Raw genomic sequence first — 19481 nt, 5'->3', positions numbered from 1 at the left:
GGATTTCCACCCATGGCTCTAAGCTGAAATTGAGCCATTGATCAAACTCTTTGAATATCATCATTAATCAAATTACTAATCCACTTGATCATTTTGGTATCTAGATCATAGTATTTCACTGACATGAAGCAACATGTTATATTATTTCTTTTAAGTTCCAGATTGTCAAAATGTATCATATTTCTTTGAGATACTAACACCACCAATAAGTAAAAATTAGGTCATCTTGGCATATAATAAGGTAAATGTTTTATAATTTAATAATCAGTGTATCTTCATCTAGTTATTTATAAGCTCTCACTTGAATCATTCATTCTACAATTATGTTCAGAAATAATATCAGATATATGAGACTATACCTTTATACCAAATGTGATATTTAAATTAAATATCACTTTTTTCAAAAAAATTCCTGAATGCCCAAACATATCTCTTTGTTAAATTTTCTCAATAAATATGATTTTTTTCCTTTGTAACATAAATTATAGTTTGTGTATATATATATGATGTATTAATATTTAGGTTAAAATCAGCTATTATATTTATTCATTTCAACTTTATAATATAAATTACTAGTGCACAGACTAGAACATAGAAAGACCCAATAAATGAGTAATGATTCAGGTTCCATCCTGAAATTTGATACACTGATACATTTCTAATAATTGACCATGATTAACTTTCTTCCCAATATCTCAAAGGTCTCTGCCAGTGGTTTAGTAATTTTTATATGATGTATCATTTTACACTGTGATAGATATATGGACTAGACAAATTGAATTAATTTAAGTTATTCTCTTAAAAATTTTATTAACATTTACTTTTTCCCTAATAGCAAGGTCACATCCTCTTCAGCTGAAAATTAGTTATGGCAGAATCAAATAGGGATTTAATAGGAGTTTTACTTGTTGAACATTGAGGAAACTTTTAGCACAGGTTTTCCAAATTTAGTTGAACCCTGAAGCCTACTGCAGTTTATATATATATATATAGAAATGCTGATCAAAAAACATGTATATATATACATATATATACACACACGTATAACATAAATAAGCTTATAATCATATAAATAGTTAAAATTTTGCATGATAATTTCTGTCGATGGGATTTTGCTAAAATGATTTGAGAAAACTGTGTACAGATAATTTAGTACAGTCTGGAGAGTTTGGGAGAGGTATTTTATTGTTATTTATTGGAACTAGTTCAAGAAGAATGAGTAGGGATTTTCTAAAGAAAGGAAAAGTAGGAAATTCTTGGAAGAATCATATGTACAAGGGTTGAGAGTAATCACAGACCAGCTATGATTGGAGGTATTGACTGTCCTTTGAGATAGGAATGTATGTAAGTATATCAGTGGAAAATATTGATGTGAAACAAGGTAAAAGAGAGGGCAGACTATGAAGTATAAAGCTACTTCATAGTCCAGAAACTACTTCATAGTTTAGAATGTGGCCTGAGGAAAATGTAAATTAAAAGTGTTTTTTAATTTTTTTAGGGGCGCCTGCATGGCTCAGTTGGTTAAGCGTCTGCCTTCGGCTCAGGTCATGATCCCAGGGTCCTGGGATCGAGCCCCGCATCGGCTCCCTGCTCAGCAGGAAGCCTGCTTCTCCCTCTCCCACTCCCCCTGCTTGTAATCCCTTTCTTGCTGTGTCTCTCTCTGTCAAATAAATAAATAAATAAAATCTTTAAAAAAAAACCGTATTTTTTAATTTTTTTAAGATTTTATTTACTGATTTGACAGAGAGAGAGAGCACACGTGCTAGCACAGCAGGGGGAGCTGCAGAGGGAGAAGGAAAAGCAGGCTCCCCGCTGAGCAGGGACCGTGATGCAGGACTTGGTCCCAGGACCCTGGGGTCATGACCTGAGCTGAAGGCAGACGCTTAACCAACGGAGCCACCCAGGCCTCCCTAAAAGTATTTTCTTAATCTGGAAAGTGACACAATCAATTTTGCTTCTTTGAAAAAGTACCTTGGTTATAGTGTGGGAAAGTTGTTAAGAATCAAAGACAAGACAAATGGTTTCTGAAATGATTTAGGTGGAATATTATTGGATCCAAAATTAAGTGTAAGTCATTGTGAACTTGGGAGATCCAGTGGAATATTAAGGTCAGAAGCAAGATAATTCTGCATTGAGAAAAGACATGTTGGTTATTAAACTCTGCTAATTAGCTTTTGGGTATTGGCCAGGATTCTGAAAACCTTAAGTTTTATTAAACTTATCCTAGACTTCATAGTCACCTGTACTTTACTTCCATGTTCCACATTGTTGGGTTCCACAGTGTTGATAATGAGAAGAGCAAAAGGTAACAATTGTAGGACACAAAGGGATGCCCATGAGATAAGAGGAAAAGAATGATATAGTGTGTGAGTGAGGAAGTTAAATGAGGTGGGTTTCTCACAAATATGCTTAATGATAATGTGGTAAAAAGGACTGGGAAGTGTCCATTATGTTTAGTAGACATGACTCAATATTCCATCTAGAGAAAATTTAGTGCAGTCAGGCAGAGAAGTAATTCTGATTTCTGTGTATTGAAGAATGGATGGATGTTGAGCATATAAAGACCACAAAAGAGAAGAACTCTCAAAAACAATTGGCTGTATGGGGAAAAAAGTGAGTCATGAGAGAGTAAGTCCAAAGATAGATACATTTCTCAATTCAGTGTTTAGATGCTGATGTAAGTTCTATCTTACAGCTTTTACTTTCTCTGTAAAATAGACACCACTTCTGAGTGAGATAAGCAAGGGAATAAGGGTGTGCAATTCAGAGTTGGTTTGAAATAGTGATTCCAAGAGGTAGAAAGGATGGCAATAGAAATGTGTTAGAATATCAGTCGCCAGTGGTGATCATGAGTTTACAGTGTTACACATCTATCTAAGGTTGCCCTGGAATGTAGCAGTTTAGAGAACAGGTGTAAGTGATACATGGTGGAAAAGCAGTCCAAGGTTAGTATTTTGCCTGTCAGGTATTATGGAAGAAAGTTAAAGGCAAGGAAGTTTAGCCTTCTGGCTTATATTTTATGTATTTATTAATATTGAAATAATATATATACAATCTCCACCTGGCTTAGCTGATCTAAATAATGTTATCATAAGCATTTTCTTGTATAGCTTTATGCAACAATGTATCCTAACATTGATCCTATTAGCTTCCTAGGTTGAAGTTAGTCTACTATGGTAGGGACTCTGTTACCAGAAAGACATTCATTTTAATGCCAACTCTGAGGCTATTTCACTTATGCTCTTCCCTGCTACCCTCTCTTAAATTAGACAGTACATTAACTCTTCACCATTCTAAGAGGAGGCAGCAAGGTTTGGAAAGAATTAGGTATTGTACAGATGAATTTCAATGATGGAGGAGAAAGGATGAAGATATTTATAAGCACTAGTCAGAACCCAGGGAGAGCAAGACAGTGCAAAATCATCAGAGGAGATATGTGTGTAGCTGGAAACAAAAAGTTGTCATTATTGCAAAAACATATTCTTTCAAAGGAAGCAAAGAATATCTAAAATATGTATAAATAACATTGAAAATTAATTTGTCCATGACAAATGTCTTCTAGTTTTGTTATAATGGCATGTATTCAAAGTAATCTAATACCATAATTCATCTTATCTACAAACAGCACAGAACATAATTAGTTAAATATGTCTTTTAGTTAGTCTTTTAAATGACATTTTTGTACTCTGAAACATTTTGTGAACATCATTGAGACACTGTTTCTTCTCTTAGTGAAGTGCATATTTTAAATGCATGATTAATATATTGTAAATGCTTTAGAATTTTGAAAGAGTATTTCAAATAATATCCATATACTTTTATTTTCCTATTGCATTTTTAACAATAGTGAGTAGTTTCAAAGCAGAAATTCCCTTGACCATGTTGCTGTCTTGCACACATTTTATCTAATATATGCAATTGCCAAATACTTCCACATTATTGTATTTCAACGAGAAGAACCATAGAGAAAAAATATGTATGATTAGTAAAAAAGAAAACAGAGCTAAAACTTGAGCTTAAGTCTGAAAGGATCTGCTTTACTTTTAAGTTGATTACGTTCTGCAAAAGAAATTATTTTGAGCTTGCACTCTGTGTTCTAAGTTATGTAAACGTGGTCTCCTATTTAAAAATGTTAATCTTTAAAAATTTTTCTGATTAATCTTATTGAAAAATATTTTGGGAAAAATACAAATCAACTTTTCATATCTTTTTTTAAACTTTTCATGTTTTTATCCTAAAACTTGATGTTAGAAAAAAAAAAAAGGAATGTAAGAAGGTCTTTAATCTGTGTCTTTTCTTATGACTGACTTAATATCTCAGATCCCTAGGACCTACATTGCATCGTGAATCATTAATTCAAATTGTTTGCCATGACCTCATTTTATTTTTGTAAGATTAAAATATTTATAAGTAAGGATATTGTTACAGCATTATGTGTATATAGTAATTCAGCAACATATTTCTCAATCTTTTAAATGAGAGTCTTTGGGTGTGTTTGTGTGTCTTTTATGTGTTTGTGTTTCTAAGTTATAGAAATAATTTTGCAAGCAATTGATATCAAGCTTCTATCATTCAATTTTCTAAAATACACCAATGAGTTGGTATTTTTTTTCTTTTATATGATTGGGAAAAATCTGTCCATATTCAGTCATATTTCCTATGTTATTCAGCATGTGACTGTGAGGTTAGGTAGCTGAAGTTGAAAAGGAGGACAGTTTGTTGGATGAATTAAAAGGCTATGCTATTAGCCAGCAATCAACTAGTGCGGCAATGTTAAGAATGTTGGAAGGAATAGGGATGAAGAAGGAAAATCATGGGTTAAAATATTTAAGAAATGGAAGAGTAAATAGAGGTCAGCCAATAAAGTAAAGAAGAAATCAGATATCATAGGGCTAATGGGAATTTTTTTAAATGAGAAGAAGTGCTTTGCAAGTCTCAAAAGGGAGCTAGGAGGAAAATGCCAAACCTTTTTCCTGACACACGTGAGGCATGAGAAGAATATAAATCTTCTCTTGAGAGGGCTGCAGGGGCAGCAATTTCATCCATTGTAGTCAGGTTTTATTTCAGGGAAGTAAGGGAAATGTTTAAACAAGAGGTTAAATATTTTCAAATATTTGTATTTTCAAATTACAGAGCAAGAATTTCAAGAAATTTGCATGGAAGGAAGAAGATGGAGAATTTCCAGACTAGGGCACATGTTCAGAATTATGTAGGAAATGAGCCTACTGTGATAATGAACTCAAAGGTTAGAAGACATGTCTGTTGAGTACTCAGTGCCTGGTACAGCATCTAGCATAAAATTGGTGCTTATAAATATTTGTTGATAACAATCAAATAAATTGAAAAGATGAAATTTATCTTTGTAATGTGACTGCCAACTATTAAAAATCCAGTAACAAATGCTTTGAAATACTTAAGTAAATAATGGTTCTTGTCTGTCATTTATAAGGAGTTTATTCCTTATAACAAACTAAATGATTTCCCCAATTTGAGCAACGTTTAAATTGTGTTTAGGTTTTGGAGGGGAGTCTTCGTTTTAAAATTTATGCAAGCTAGTTGATATGAAATTGTCCCTAGTTCATGAATACAATACTAATGTGTTGACATAAATGATGTGAGAAACCTGAATCTGAGGCTAAGGAAGTCAATCTATTCACATAAATACCCCCTGGCCGAAAACAAAACAAATCCCACGGTTTAATAAAATCTTAACCATCATTAAAGGAAGGTGGTCTTGTCTTACCTTTAATTGATCAATCAAAATGTGTTATGACCACTGTGGAGTACTGGAATTCCTTTAGATTGTGTGCACTCATCATATAAGCATAGACAACCATTAACGATAATTGTGGTAACACTATGTATAGCAAAACAATAAATATTTAAACTCCTGCATATGCAGACAGAAGCCAGTACAAAACACAGAAAGTATCTTTATGTCATTATTCCAGATTAGGGATAAGTCAAATGATGACTCATTTAATATTAATAACAACTATAGATGCCATGAAGAATAAATATTTAATGTCCTGTCAAATCTATTGGTCTATCTTAAACTTTGTTGACAGCATCATTTTGAAATTCGCTCTCCAGTAGCCAGCCACCATGTTCATTTTATCTATATTTTCTAATTTATAGTCAACATATTTAATTATTAACAGTAACTTCATATGAATGTTATTAAATCCCCTCACTCACAGAAGAGGAAACTGAGGAACAGAGAGCAAGGTTGCAAAGCCATGATATAACAAGATTTTAGTCCATACTTGCTAATTCTCTGTTCAGTGTTTTTACAGATCTCCCTCATTTCAGTTTGGTTGTATATGTTGAACTGTGCAAGCTGTTTCATGTGACAAAGATGAAAGAGGCAGGAATCTGTTCTGAAGGTATTTAAAAGTAAGGAGGGATGAAGTGAGACAATACATGTATTATTAAATTTTGGAATATGATGGCTGTTAAAAATAAAGCAAATACACCCAGAGTTCAAAGTATAATGCAATCACGTTAAATTAGGAATGTCAGGAAAGTCAGTGGTTGTGATTGAAAGCTGCCTTTCAAGGCAGGACTTAACCATGAGGAGTGCAATTTTCAGATAATGGAGTAATAGGGCCAATAGCATGAAGGAGGGGAGAGGTTAAGAGTGAGTATTTTGTGGGATATAAGAACTAGATCATATTGAAGATTGGAGCAACAGCTTGACATGAAGTTGGAAAAATATACCGGAGCAATATTTGGAAGTTAAAAATACTTGGAATGCATTGAGGGATTAAAATATGACAAGTATGTAAGGTGGGTTCCAGTTGGAACATAAAGGTTTATGAATTTATTGAATTTATTTAACTGTTCCATGAAAAATGTAATGAATCTTGAATTAGAGTAAATGCAGAGAAAATAATGGGGAGGAGTCAGTTGAAATACTTAAAAATAACTTGAATAGATTATAAATATTACAGTTATTTTTATATATTTATGTATATTATATATGGTTATCTAGTTATTATTTTGTTTATTTTAATAATTGGTTCAGAAATCAAAATGATATAGAACAGATATGTCAAGAATTTTCCTCCCTACATGCCCCTGCCTATCCATTTATCTTGCATAGATTATCATTTTTATTAGTTTCATGTGAATAATTTGGTGTTTTTACCAATATGTGCAAACATGACTATATATCCTTATTGTCTTACACAAATGAGATGATACTATATATACTATTCAATAGTTACTAATTTCTAAATATCTCTCCATGTAGGTATACAGAAGTCTTTCTTATTCTTTTTATTGAAGTATAATTAACTTACAATGTTATATTGGTTTTAGGTGAACAATATAGTCATTCAACAATTCTATATATTACTCAGTGTTCATCACCATAAATGTAGTCTTAATCCCCTTTATCTGTTTCACCCATCCCCTCACCCACTTTCCCTCCAGCAACCACCAGTTTGTTCTCTGTATTTGAGAGTCTATTTTTGTTGTTTGTCTTTTTTATACTTTGTTAGTTTATTTTGTTTCTTAAATTCCACATATGAAGTTATATGGTAATTGTCTTTCTCTGACTGACTTATTTTATTTAGCATTCTGCCCTCTAGATCCATCCATGCTGCTGCAAATGGCAAGATCTCATTTTTTTTTTTTATGGCAGAGTAATATTCCAGTGTGTGTGTGTGTGTGTGTGTGTGTGTGTGTGTGTGTGTGTACCACATCTTCTTTATCCATTCATCTATGAATGGACACGGGTTGCATCCATAATTTGGCTATTGTAAATAATGCTTCGGTAAACATAAGGATGCATATATCTTTTTGAATTAGTGTTTTTTGTTTGTTTGTTTGTTTTTACTTTGAGTAAATACCTAGTAGCAGAATTACTGGATTGAATGAGAATTCCATTTTTAATTTTAATCTTATTTTTATTAGATAAATAATAGCACTGTATGTCATTGTGTGGGTTATTTAACCAGTCCCTTATAAATGTATATATTTTTTCAATATCTAGTATTACTAATCATGCTGAAATAAATAAAATCACACCCCATTTTGTATGAAAATGTAAGTGTACCTCTAGAATATTTTTTTCTGAAGTGAAGTTGCTGGGTCAAGAACTGATGGATTTCTAATTTTGATAGATACTGCCAAATTCCTCTCCCTGTTTATCACTTTATACTCTCATTAACAATATGTGAGAGTGCTTCTATCTCCAGCCAGGGAGACTTTTGGATGCTGCAATCTGAAGGGTAAGAAATGCTTTATCAACAAAGCTTTAATTTGCATTTCCCTTATTTTGACTGAGGACAAGTATCTTCTCATATATCTTGGAAGTGACTTGTATTGCTTTTTCAATGATCTATTGATTCATGTCCTTCGTTTTTTATTAAATTTTTGCTTCTTCCTTTTAACTTTTAAAAGGTCTCTCATATCAAGTAGATTATCCATTTGTCTTTGATTTTAGAAGTAGATATTTGCACCAGTGTATAGTTTGCCTTTGCATCTAACATACTTTTATGTAATCAAATTTATCAATATTTTATTGGATTCTAGATTTGTAGTCAGAATTTAAAAAGCTTCCTAGTTTATAATAGAACACTCTAATATTTTATTCTAGTAACTGTGTGTTTAATATTTGAAACTTTGATACATTTGGAATTTATCCTGGTATACTGTGTGAAGTATTAATCTAATTTTATAATTTTCCATTAAGACTACACAGTTTTCCAACACCACAAAAAAGAGTACATTAGTCTACAGCTCTGAGTTGTCACTTTATAACATACTAAGATTTTATGTATATTTGGATCTGTTTTGTGTTTTTCTGTTCTGTTAAATTGGTTGATTTTTTTTACATGCACCAGGATTATACTGCTTTAATTAAAAAGGCTTTGCAGTTAGTTTTAATAGGTTCACGGCCTTTTTTCCTCAGTTTTCCTAGATATTCTTGGCTGTTTATGCTATCCATATGAATTTCCAACTGCCTTGTCTAGCTATGGAAAAAGGTTGTTGACATTTTTATTGAAATCACATGTAAGTTATAAATTACGAAGATGATGTATTTATGATGTTGAATTTTCCGTTCCTAGACCTTCAATGCATATGTATTTTTTCAAGTCTTTTTTGCCCTTCAAAGGTGTTTTAGAATTTTCATCATATAATTATATGTGTTTTATTATGTTTTTTTCCCTACATGTTTTAACTCTTTGGTTACTCCTGAAAACTGGTTCTTCTCGCCATTGTCTCTTCTCATGAGTTGCCGTTTGTTTTCATGAAAGCTGTCGCTTTCTTCAATCTTATTCAGCTGCGCTGTCATTTTCATCGTAGAATTTTCAGCATATGGTCATATCAATTGCCAAATAATATTAGTTTTAACTCCTCCTTTCTAAATCTGGTATGTTTTTTCTCTTGTCCATTACATGTCAGATATTGCCAGGACACTTAAAATACCGGAGGTAGTATACATCTTTCTATTTTTCCTGGCTTGAGTGGGAATGCCTCCATTGTATCTTCGTAATGTGAGATAAGGAAACTTGAGCTCTGAATAAATGTGTGTGTACCTGTGTGCCTGTGTGAGTTTCATGCTAACTGTCCTTCCACACAATTCTTACTACACATATTCAGAATGAGCTTTGGATTGTGTCCAGTACCTTTTCAGCCTCTTTGAAGATGCTTTCATAATTTTTTTCTTAGGCTTATTAATACAAATAATTTTACTAATTTATTAATATTGAAAACATCTGTCCAGTGTGAAATATACATGGCTATGCTTCACTATTCTTGAATATGCTTCTATATTGTCTACTCATGTTTTAGTTCAGATCATTACACTGATACTTAAAAAGTAATATCAGTTTATTTGGGTTTCTTTATAGATACTTCATTATTCTTTCTTTCCAATGTTTCACTTGCTTCCCTAATGACATTTATTTATTTATTTATTTTTTAAAGATTTTATTTATTTATTTGAGAGAGAGAATGAGATAGAGAGAGCATGAGAGGGGGGAGGGTCAGAGGGAGAAGCAGACTCTCTGCTGAGCAGGGAGCCCGATGTGGGACTCGATCCCAGGACTCCAGGATCATGACCTGAGCCGAAGGCAGTCGCTTAACCAACTGAGCCACCCAGGCGCCCTTCCCTAATGACATTTATGAGATTTTTTTCTTTTATATGCTGTAGGGAGAGTAAACATTAAATTAATTATTTGTTAATGGTTTTGTTGAATTCTTTTATGAAAGTTTCTGAGCCTGTGGCATTGGTTGGGGGGGTTCTTGTACTTTTTTTTATATCTTTCATGGATATTAGAAAAGTTTTGGTAAAATTTATTTTTCTTGAAATTAAAATTTCTTTGTGTTTTAACATTTTTTATATGAGGTTGTATAATGTGAACACATTATTATATATCACTCTTTCCTATGTATCTTTATTTTTGTTTATTTTAATTATTAAAATTTTCTTGATTATGCTAACTTGTGTTAAATATTTTTAATTATATTTAAAAAACCAAGCTTTTTGTTATTTTGTGTTATTTTGTTCTAGTGATTTTTTTTATCGACTAACTTCTACTTTTATCTTTATCGAGTTCTTTCTCTTGTTCTCTTCTGGTACAAATTACGATTGTTTTTCTATCTTTTAGAGTTTGATATATGCCATATTTCATTTCATTTTTTAAAAAAGGTATTTGAAGAAAGTTGACATATTTCATTTCATTTTTTAAATTAACAAATTTTCTTCTGTGTTCCCTTTTAGCTCAAAATATTGATTCCATAGATCTGTATATGTTCAATTTTCATTATAATTGATAGAAATGTTGCAAAATATTTGTTTTAATGATACTTGTATTTAGGCATACATTTGTGTGTCAAGAACATTGGAAAGTTTTAGTTTTTGCTTCATTATTTATCTAAAGCTTTTCGGTAGAAACATCCCTTAGAAAACAGCTTTGAATTTTTTTTAATATAATTTTTTTATTTTGTTACGTTAATCACCATACATTACATCATTAGTTTTTGATGTAGTGCTCCATGATTCATTGTTTGCGCATAACACCCAGTGCTCCATTCAATATATTTCCTCCTCAACACCCATCACCAGGCCAACCCATCCCCCCACCCCCTCCCCTCCAGAAACCTCATTTTGCTTCTCAGAGTCCATAGTCTCTCATGGTTCAGCTCCCCCTCCGATTTCCCCCCCTTTATTTTTCCCTTCCTACTATCTTCTTCTTTTTTTTAACATATAATGTATTATTTGTTTCAGAGGAACAGATCTGTGATTCAACAGTCTTACACAACTCACAGCGCTCACCATAACACATACCCTCCCCAATGTCTGTCACCTAGCCACCCCATCCCTCCCACCCCCCACCACTCCAGCAACCCTCAGTTTGTTTCCTGAGATTAAGAATTCCTCATATCATTGAGGTCATATGATACATGTCTTTCTCTGATTGACTTATTTCACTCAGCATAATACCTTCTAGTTCCATCCACATCATCACAAATGCCAAGATTTCATTTTTTATGGCTGCATAATATTCCATTGTATATATATACCACATCTTCTTTATCTATTCATCTATCGATGGACATCTTGGCCCTTTCCACAGTTTGTTTTTTTTTTAAAGATTTTATTTATTTATTTGAGAGAGAGCGAGTACATGAGAGGGGGGAGGGTCAGAGGGAGAAGCAGACTCCCCACTGAGCAGGGAGCCCGATGCGGGACTCGATCCAGGGACTCCAGGATCATGACCTGAGCCAAAGGCAGTCGCCCAACCAACTGAGCCACCCAGGCGCCTGTCACAGTTTTTTTTTTTAACATATAATGTATTATTTGTTTCAGAGGTACAGGTCTGTGATTCAACAGTCTTACACAACTCACAGCGCTCACCATAACACATACCCTCCCCAATGTCTATCACCCAGCCACCCCATCCCTCCCACCCCCTCCACTCCAGCAACCCTCAGTTTGTTTCCTGAGATTAAGAGTTCCTCATATCAGTGAGATCATATGATACATGTCTTTCTCTGATTAACTTATTTCTCTTAGCATAATACCCTCTAGTTCCATCCATGTCATTGCAAATGGCAAGATTTTCTTTTTGATGGCTGCATAATATTCCATTGTATATATATATACCACATCTTCTTTATCCATTCATCTGTCGATGGACATCTTGGCTCTTTCCATACTTTGGCTATTGTGGACATTGTTGCTATAAACATCGAAGTGCATGTACCCCTTCAGATCACTACATTTGTATCTTTGGGGTAAATACCCAGTAGTGAAATTGCTGGGTCATATGGTAGCTCTATTTTCAACTTTTTGAGGAACCTCCACACTGTTTTCCAGAACAGCTGCACCAGCTTGCATTCCCACCAACATTGTAGGAGGGTTCCCTTTTTCTCCACATCCCTGCCAACATCTGTCTTTTCCTGACTTGTTAATTTTAGCCATTCTGACTGGTGTGAGGTGGTATCTCATTGAGGTTTTGATTTGGATTTCCCTGATGCCGAGCAATGTTGAGCACTTTTTCATGTGTCTGTTGGCCATTTGGATGTCTTCTTTGGAAAAATGTCTGTTCATGTCTTCTGCCCTCTTCTTGATTGGATTATTTGTTCTTTGGGTGTTGAGTTTGATAAGTTCTTTATAGAGTTTGGATCCTAGCCCTTTATCTGATATGTCATTTGCAAATATCTTCTCCCATTCTGTCCGTTGTCTTTTGGTTTTGTTGACTGTTCCTTTTGCTGTGCAAAAGCTTCTTATCTTGATGAAGTCCCAACAGTTCATTTTTGCCCTTGCTTCCCTTGCCTTTGGTGATGTTTCTAGGAAGATGTTGCTGCAGCTGAGGTCGAAGAGGTTGCTGCCTGTGTTCTTTAGGATTTTGATGGACTCCTGTCTCACATTTAGGTCTTTCAACCATTTTGAGTCTATTTTATGTGGGGTGTAAGGAAATGGTTGAGTTTCATTCTTCTGCATGTGGTTGTCCAATTTTCCCAACACCATTTGTTGAAGAGACTGTCTTTTTTCCATTGAACATTCTTTCCTGCTTTGTCGAAGATTAGTTGACCATAGAGTTGAGGGTCCATTTCTGGGCTCTCTATTCTGTTCCATTGATCTATGTGTCTGTTTTTGTGCCAGTACCATACTGTCTTGATGATGACAGCTTTGTAATAGAGCTTGAAGTTTGGAATTGTGATGCCACAAGCTTTGCTTTTCTTTTTCAACATTCCTCTGGCTATTCAGGGTCTTTTCTGGTTCCAAACAAATTTTAGGATTATTTGTTCCATTTCTTTGAAAAAAGTTGATGGTCTTTTGATAGGGATTGCATTAAATGTGTAGATTGCTCTAGGTAGCATTGACATCTTCACAGTATTTGTTCTTCCAATCCATGAGCATGGAACGTTTTTCCATTTCTTTGTGTCTTCCTCAATTTCTTTCATGAGTATTTTATAGTTTTCTGAGTACAGATTCTTTGCCTCTTTGGTTAGATTTATTCCTAGGTATCTTATGGTTTTGGGTGCAATTGGAAATGGGATCGACTCCTTAATTTCTCTTTCTTCTGTCTTGTTGTTGGTGTATAGGAATGCCACTGATTTCTGTACATTGATTTTATATCCTGCCACTTTACGGAATTCCTGTATGAGTTCTAGCAGTTTTGGGGTGGAGTCTTTCGGGTTTTCCACATTAAGTAAGTATTAAGAGTGAGAATTTGACTTCTTCTTTGCCGATTCGGATGCCTTTGATTTCTTTTTGTTGTCTGATTGCTGTGGCTAGGACTTCTAGTACTATGTTGAATAGCAGTGGTGATAGTGGACATCCCTGCCGTGTTCCTGACCTTAGGGGGAAAGCTCTCAGTTTTTCCCCATTGAGAATGATATTCGCTGTAGGTTTTTCATAGATGGCTTTTTATGATATTGAGGTATGTACCCTTTATCCCTATACTCTGAAGAGTTTTGATCAAGAAAGGATGCTGTACTTTGTCAAATGCTTTTTCTACATCTATTGAGAGGATCATATGGTTCTTGTTCTTTCTTTTATTAATGTATTGTATTACACTGGTTTGCGGATGTTGAACCAACCTTGCAGCCGAGGAATAAATCCCACTTGGTTGTGGTGAATAATCCTTTTAAGTACTGTCGGATTGTATTGGCTAGTATTTTGGTAAGAATTTTTGCATCCATGTTCATCAAGGATATTGGTCTGTCATTCTCCTTTTTGATGGGGTCTTTGTCTGGTTTTGGAATCAAGGTAATGGTGGCCTCATAAAACGAGTTTGGAAGTTTTCCTTCCATTTCTATATTTTGGAACAGTTTCAGAAAAAAAGGTATTAATTTTTCTTTAAATGCTTGATAGAATTCCCCTGGGAAGCCATCTGGCCCTGGGCTCTTGTTTGTTGGGAGATCTTTGATTATTGCTTCAATTTCTTAGTGGTTATAGTTCTGTTCAGGTTTTCTATTTCTTCCTGGTTCTGTTTTGGTAGTTTATACATCTCTAGGAATGCATCCATTTCTTCCAGATTTTCTAATTTAACAGCTTTGAATTTTTACTTCAATTTTTTCTTGCAAAAGATTTTGTTTTGTATGGGGTTTATATATCTTATTTGGGCTACAAGTTTAAGCAAAATATATTTCTAACATCACCTTTCATATAGCCTTGACCAGTTAGTCGTCTCTGCATCTCAATTTCCTCATCTGCTAACTGGAAATATTACTGGTAACAATCATATAGGTTAAATGAGAAGAAACACAAACACATACACATTTACGTGTATGTATTCTTTTTCTATTCATTCATCTGTGTATCTTTCTGTTAGATATCTTCAAAAAATATCTGGCACTTATCAATCACTAGATAAATGGTCCCAATTATTGTTGCTGCTATTCTCATCAGCAACAGCATCATTATCGTGTTGTCTGTATGTTGATTAAAATGCTTTGGGGGTGCCTGCGTGGCTCAGTCGGTTAAGTGTCTGGTTCTTGATTTTGGCTCAGGTCATGATCCCAGGGTAAGAGATTGAGTCCCGCATCAAGCTCCATGCTCAGCGTGAGGTCTGCTTGGGATTATCTCTCTTCCTCTCCCTCTGCCCCTCCTCTCCACCCCCCTCACTTGTGCTCAATAAATAAATAAATAAATAAATAAAATCTTTAGGAAAATGTTTTGGCTAGTGTTTATTTCCTGTGCTTTTGGGCATCTCAATTATTAAAAAAATGATCAAACTGCTTGAGTTAATTTTAACTGAGATTTCACATTTTCAAAAATTCTTTAGTCATCTGAGCATGTGAATTGCACATTTAAAATTTTAAAGACATTTTAAATCTTATATTTTTATTCTTACAAAACAGTACTGTAAAGAAATACAAGTCACACTTTCTTTTTCTGAAATTTGACGTTTTTAAAATATAAGTAACTTAGTTGTTTTAATCTCCTTCTGCCAAAACTGTCATGGTGCATGAAATCTAGTGTTATAAAATTAACATTTTTCCCCAAATGTAAGCTGTTTCGTTTCAAAAGAACTATTTGCCTTGGAAGATTGTTTCATAGGTCTGAAACTTAATTTCAGATCAGTTATGTTACTCAGATATATGGCAACGTATCAAATATTTCTTCAGACCTTCAGCAAACCTCCTATTTACAGATGGCTCCCTAGGAATTGGTTCTATGAAGTACTGAATAATCTTCAAAAATATGGCAAAGTCACATAGCTACAAAAGTTGAGAAGAAGAAAACTTGGCTAAGAAAAATAACCAAAAGTTTTAGGAGGTAAGAAATTCAGAAGAACACATAACCCCGACACATGACAGAATATTTAATTCTGTTTTGGACTACCTAACTCAGGAATGCATTAAAGGGCAGTAAAATTTACCAAAGTATAATGGAAGAATGCTTCAATTTTGAAATTGCCTATATATATATTTATGTTTTGGGAAATAATTTGGGCATAAAAATCAATATCCAAATATTGTAAGCATGATGTGAATGAAACTGGAAAGTCTATTTATAATGAATTTGTTGTGTATTTTGAAATTGCTCTATTAGAATCTAAAGCCTATTTTTCAAAACTATCACATATTCATAAGGCAGATATAGATGTTTAGGTGAAAATATAGAGTATGTAGTAAAAGTAAATAAAGATTAAAAAGGGAATGGGAAGAAAGTGACATTCATAGTAATGAAAAAGAAGTTATATTGAGCTAAATTGCACACACTATCAGGAAAATTAGACTTAAAAAACAGGATTAACTGAGATTCTTAATCTCAGGAAACAAACTGAGGGTTGCTGGAGTGGTGGGGGGTGGGAGGGATGGGGTGGCTGGGTGATAGACATTGGGGAGGGTATGTGCTGTGGTGAGCACTGTGAATTGTGTAAGACTGTTGAATCACAGACCTGTACCTCTGAAACAAATAATACATTATATGTTAAAAAGAAAAAAAAAGAAAGAAGATAGTAGGAAGGGAAAAATAAAGGGGGGGAATCGGAGGGGGAGACGAACCATGAGAGCCTATGGACTCTGAGAAACAAACTGAGGGTTCTAGAGGGGAGGGGGGGTGGGGGGATGTGTTAGCCTGGTGATGGGTATTAAAGAGGGCACGTATTGAATGGAGCACTGGGTGTTATGTGCAAACAATGAATCATGGAGCACTACATCAAAAACTAATGATGTAATGTATGGTGATTAACATAACATAATAAAATAAAATTTAAAAAAAACAGGATTAACTGAATAACCTTCCACTATTTTGTATAACTTGAGCCATAATGATTGAAACAAAAACCAAAACAAACAAGGAAACATCGTTTGTATGTTTTTAAGGTCAACTTGGAAACAAGTGCTGAGAAATTCACAAAAACAATTCTAGCTTCCAAAAATACCAACTTAAATGATTCGTAGTCACATCCATTTAAATTCCATGACAAAAACGCTGTAGTTAAGGAAACTATCATTCCCAACCATATGACTATAATTATTTCAGTGGTCTATGGCTTTTAGGTCCAAATTTTGGTATAATGTGGATCTCTGAGACTAAAAGATCACCCAGATATGTGATGTATGTTCTCAGGACATTAATCTAAGTTCTAGGAAAAATGGAGCATTCTAACTGACATTTTTCTTCTATATTGGCATTATATTTTTAAAGAAATATTGATAATCTGTGTCCAGAAGAGAGTGACCTAGGAGGTAACATTTTGCAATATGAGGAAAAACAAAACAAAAGCTTTAGAAATGTTTTAAAGGGGACATATGAATGTGGTCTTAATAAATCTCATCAAATAATTTTACATCTAAGAAGAGAAAGTAGATTTTATATAAATGAAAGGGGATCTTACATAAATGGGTGAAAAATAGAGAGGAGTAATTTTTAGTTTGATGCAAGGACCACTAATAAATGTGGATAAAACAAAGTACTGAGTTCTCTGCCAACAAAGGGTTCAACCAGATGCAGAGTGAATAGATTCTTATGTTAGGATGAAAGTTGGAATACATTCTTGCATGAATGCATGCATTTATTCATTTGTTTTTTTTTTTTCTTTCAACAAATAGCATCGGAATCTGGTATCTTGTTTCCCTTCTGCTCTGCTGATTCGATAATTCTTCTAAATATTTTACATGTAGAAGAAAAAGTTGCAGTCTGAATCACACTAAGATCAAAGTAATGAAGTAATTATCCATAGTATTTGCTTTAGGTTACTGCTTCCATTTTTTTTAATGTTTTAAATTAATGTATGTTTTAAAGAACGTTCCTAGAAGAAGAACTCTTTGTTTTCCTATTTCATGAGAAGCTTTTACAATTCCAAGGGAAGTTAGTAATTTTTAAGGAAGCAATAGGATTAACAGTATAAGAATCACTTGAATCAAGTTATTAAATATAGCCTGGGATGCCAAAAGACTGTACAAATGCAATATCTAAAAAAGTATGACCTAAAAAATGAGTAGGTAGAGCAATGAGAAATACAATTCCTGAGTTGGCAGAAGGAAATTATTATTACTATCATTATTAATTGTTAGAACACTTGACGTCTTTGGAGTAGTTTTCAATCCTTTATTAGTTTTTTTTCACTCATGACTTCATTTTAAGTGGGTCATAATCATTATTTCACCAATGAGAAAACCATCACAGCAGAAGAGTCAATAATTTATTATATCCTAAGCAAATGAGCCACAAAAGAAAGATCTAGGCACTGATTTTATTTCTTCTGCTTTTTAAAACCTCATCTTATTTTGGTTGGTTAGACCCACTAGGTATAACTGATAGAAAGGGTAATTATTATGTAACATGAGGAAACTTATTTCAACTAAGGGTTAATACACAGAAGGTAAGATCTAATCATTCTTGCATAATTCCTGGAGAATACAGGAATGTTGGGCTCATCATTGTACATAAAATTATTTGGGCTGTCACAATCTTTCTGGAAAACTTAAATTAACTTTAGAGTTCAGCTTCCTACCCTTCCAAACAGAATTTTGACCAAGTATAGACTCAAATATGGATTACACCTAGATAATAAGGTGCAGAAACTAGAGAGACGCTGAGTGATTACTGAACTCCAGGGGCTTTTAGTAGATCTATTAATACTAGATGGGCTTTATGTTTTTTTGTGGAAGGCTTGAACTATTCCTACCTGACTCGAGGTTCACACTCTTAACATCTCTTTTCTTTGTTTTTCTTATTTATAAAATTGAGAATGATGGCTGTTCACTACAGTGTTTTTTCTTTGTGAGAAATAGCTGAAATCATTCACTTCCAGCACTATGTAGAGTAGTAAATCCATAGCAATCTTTTAGCAATTATAAGGCATTATTTTAATCATGACTTTGTGTTCATTTTTAAAATAGAAATTTTTGTAATACATTTTTAATTGAAACTAGTTTTTCAGTATAAATAAAATGCCTTATAACCATATGTGGTAGGCAGAGTTTCCAAAATGGCCCCTCAAAGTTGTACAGACATTATCTTCAAAATTTGTAAATACAGGAGTTATCACTCCTGTGATCATGTTATGTTATGTGGCTTAGCTGACTTTAAGATAAGGCAATTATTTTGGATTATCTGGGCAGGCCAAATGTAATCACAGGAATGTTCAAAAGCAGAGAGCTTCCTCTGGCTGTTATCAGAGGGAGTCAGAAAAATTTCAAGTGTGAATAGAACTCAATGTGCCCTTGCTGCTTTGAAGATGAAAAAGCTGTGTACGAAGAAAGGTGAGCATAGTCTAGGGGCAGAATGCAGATGCTAGCTGACTACCAGCAAGCAAACAGAGATCTCAGTCCTACAACTGCAAGGAAACTGAATTCTACCAACAACCTGAATAAACTTAGAAACGGCCTTTCTAGGGGCTTCCAGATAGGAGCCTCATTTAATCATCTTGTAATACCTGGAACAGATTACCCCGTTGAGCCTACCCAGACTTCCAGCCCAAAGAAACTGTGAGAAAATAAATGTGTCATCTTAAATTGCTCAGTTTGTGGCAATATGTCACACAGCAACAGAAATCAAACAC

General features: G+C 33.9%; 1 long non-coding RNA gene across 1 annotated transcript in view; it reads left to right on the top strand.

The window, feature by feature from the left end:
* Window positions 1–5425, top strand: part of LOC118541667 (uncharacterized) — a 168147-nt gene extending 162722 nt beyond the window's left edge. The window contains exon 2 of the long non-coding RNA XR_013446935.1: window positions 5134–5425. This is a non-coding gene — a long non-coding RNA (uncharacterized LOC118541667). The remainder of the gene's footprint in view (window positions 1–5133) is intronic.
* Window positions 5426–19481: the final 14056 nt, after the last annotated feature.

Source organism: Halichoerus grypus, chromosome 4, assembly GCF_964656455.1.
Source record: "Halichoerus grypus chromosome 4, mHalGry1.hap1.1, whole genome shotgun sequence".
Classification (NCBI taxonomy): domain Eukaryota; kingdom Metazoa; phylum Chordata; class Mammalia; order Carnivora; family Phocidae; genus Halichoerus; species Halichoerus grypus.
The sequence above is the reverse complement of the archived record's forward strand: the minus strand, read 5'-3'. Positions and strand labels throughout refer to the sequence as shown.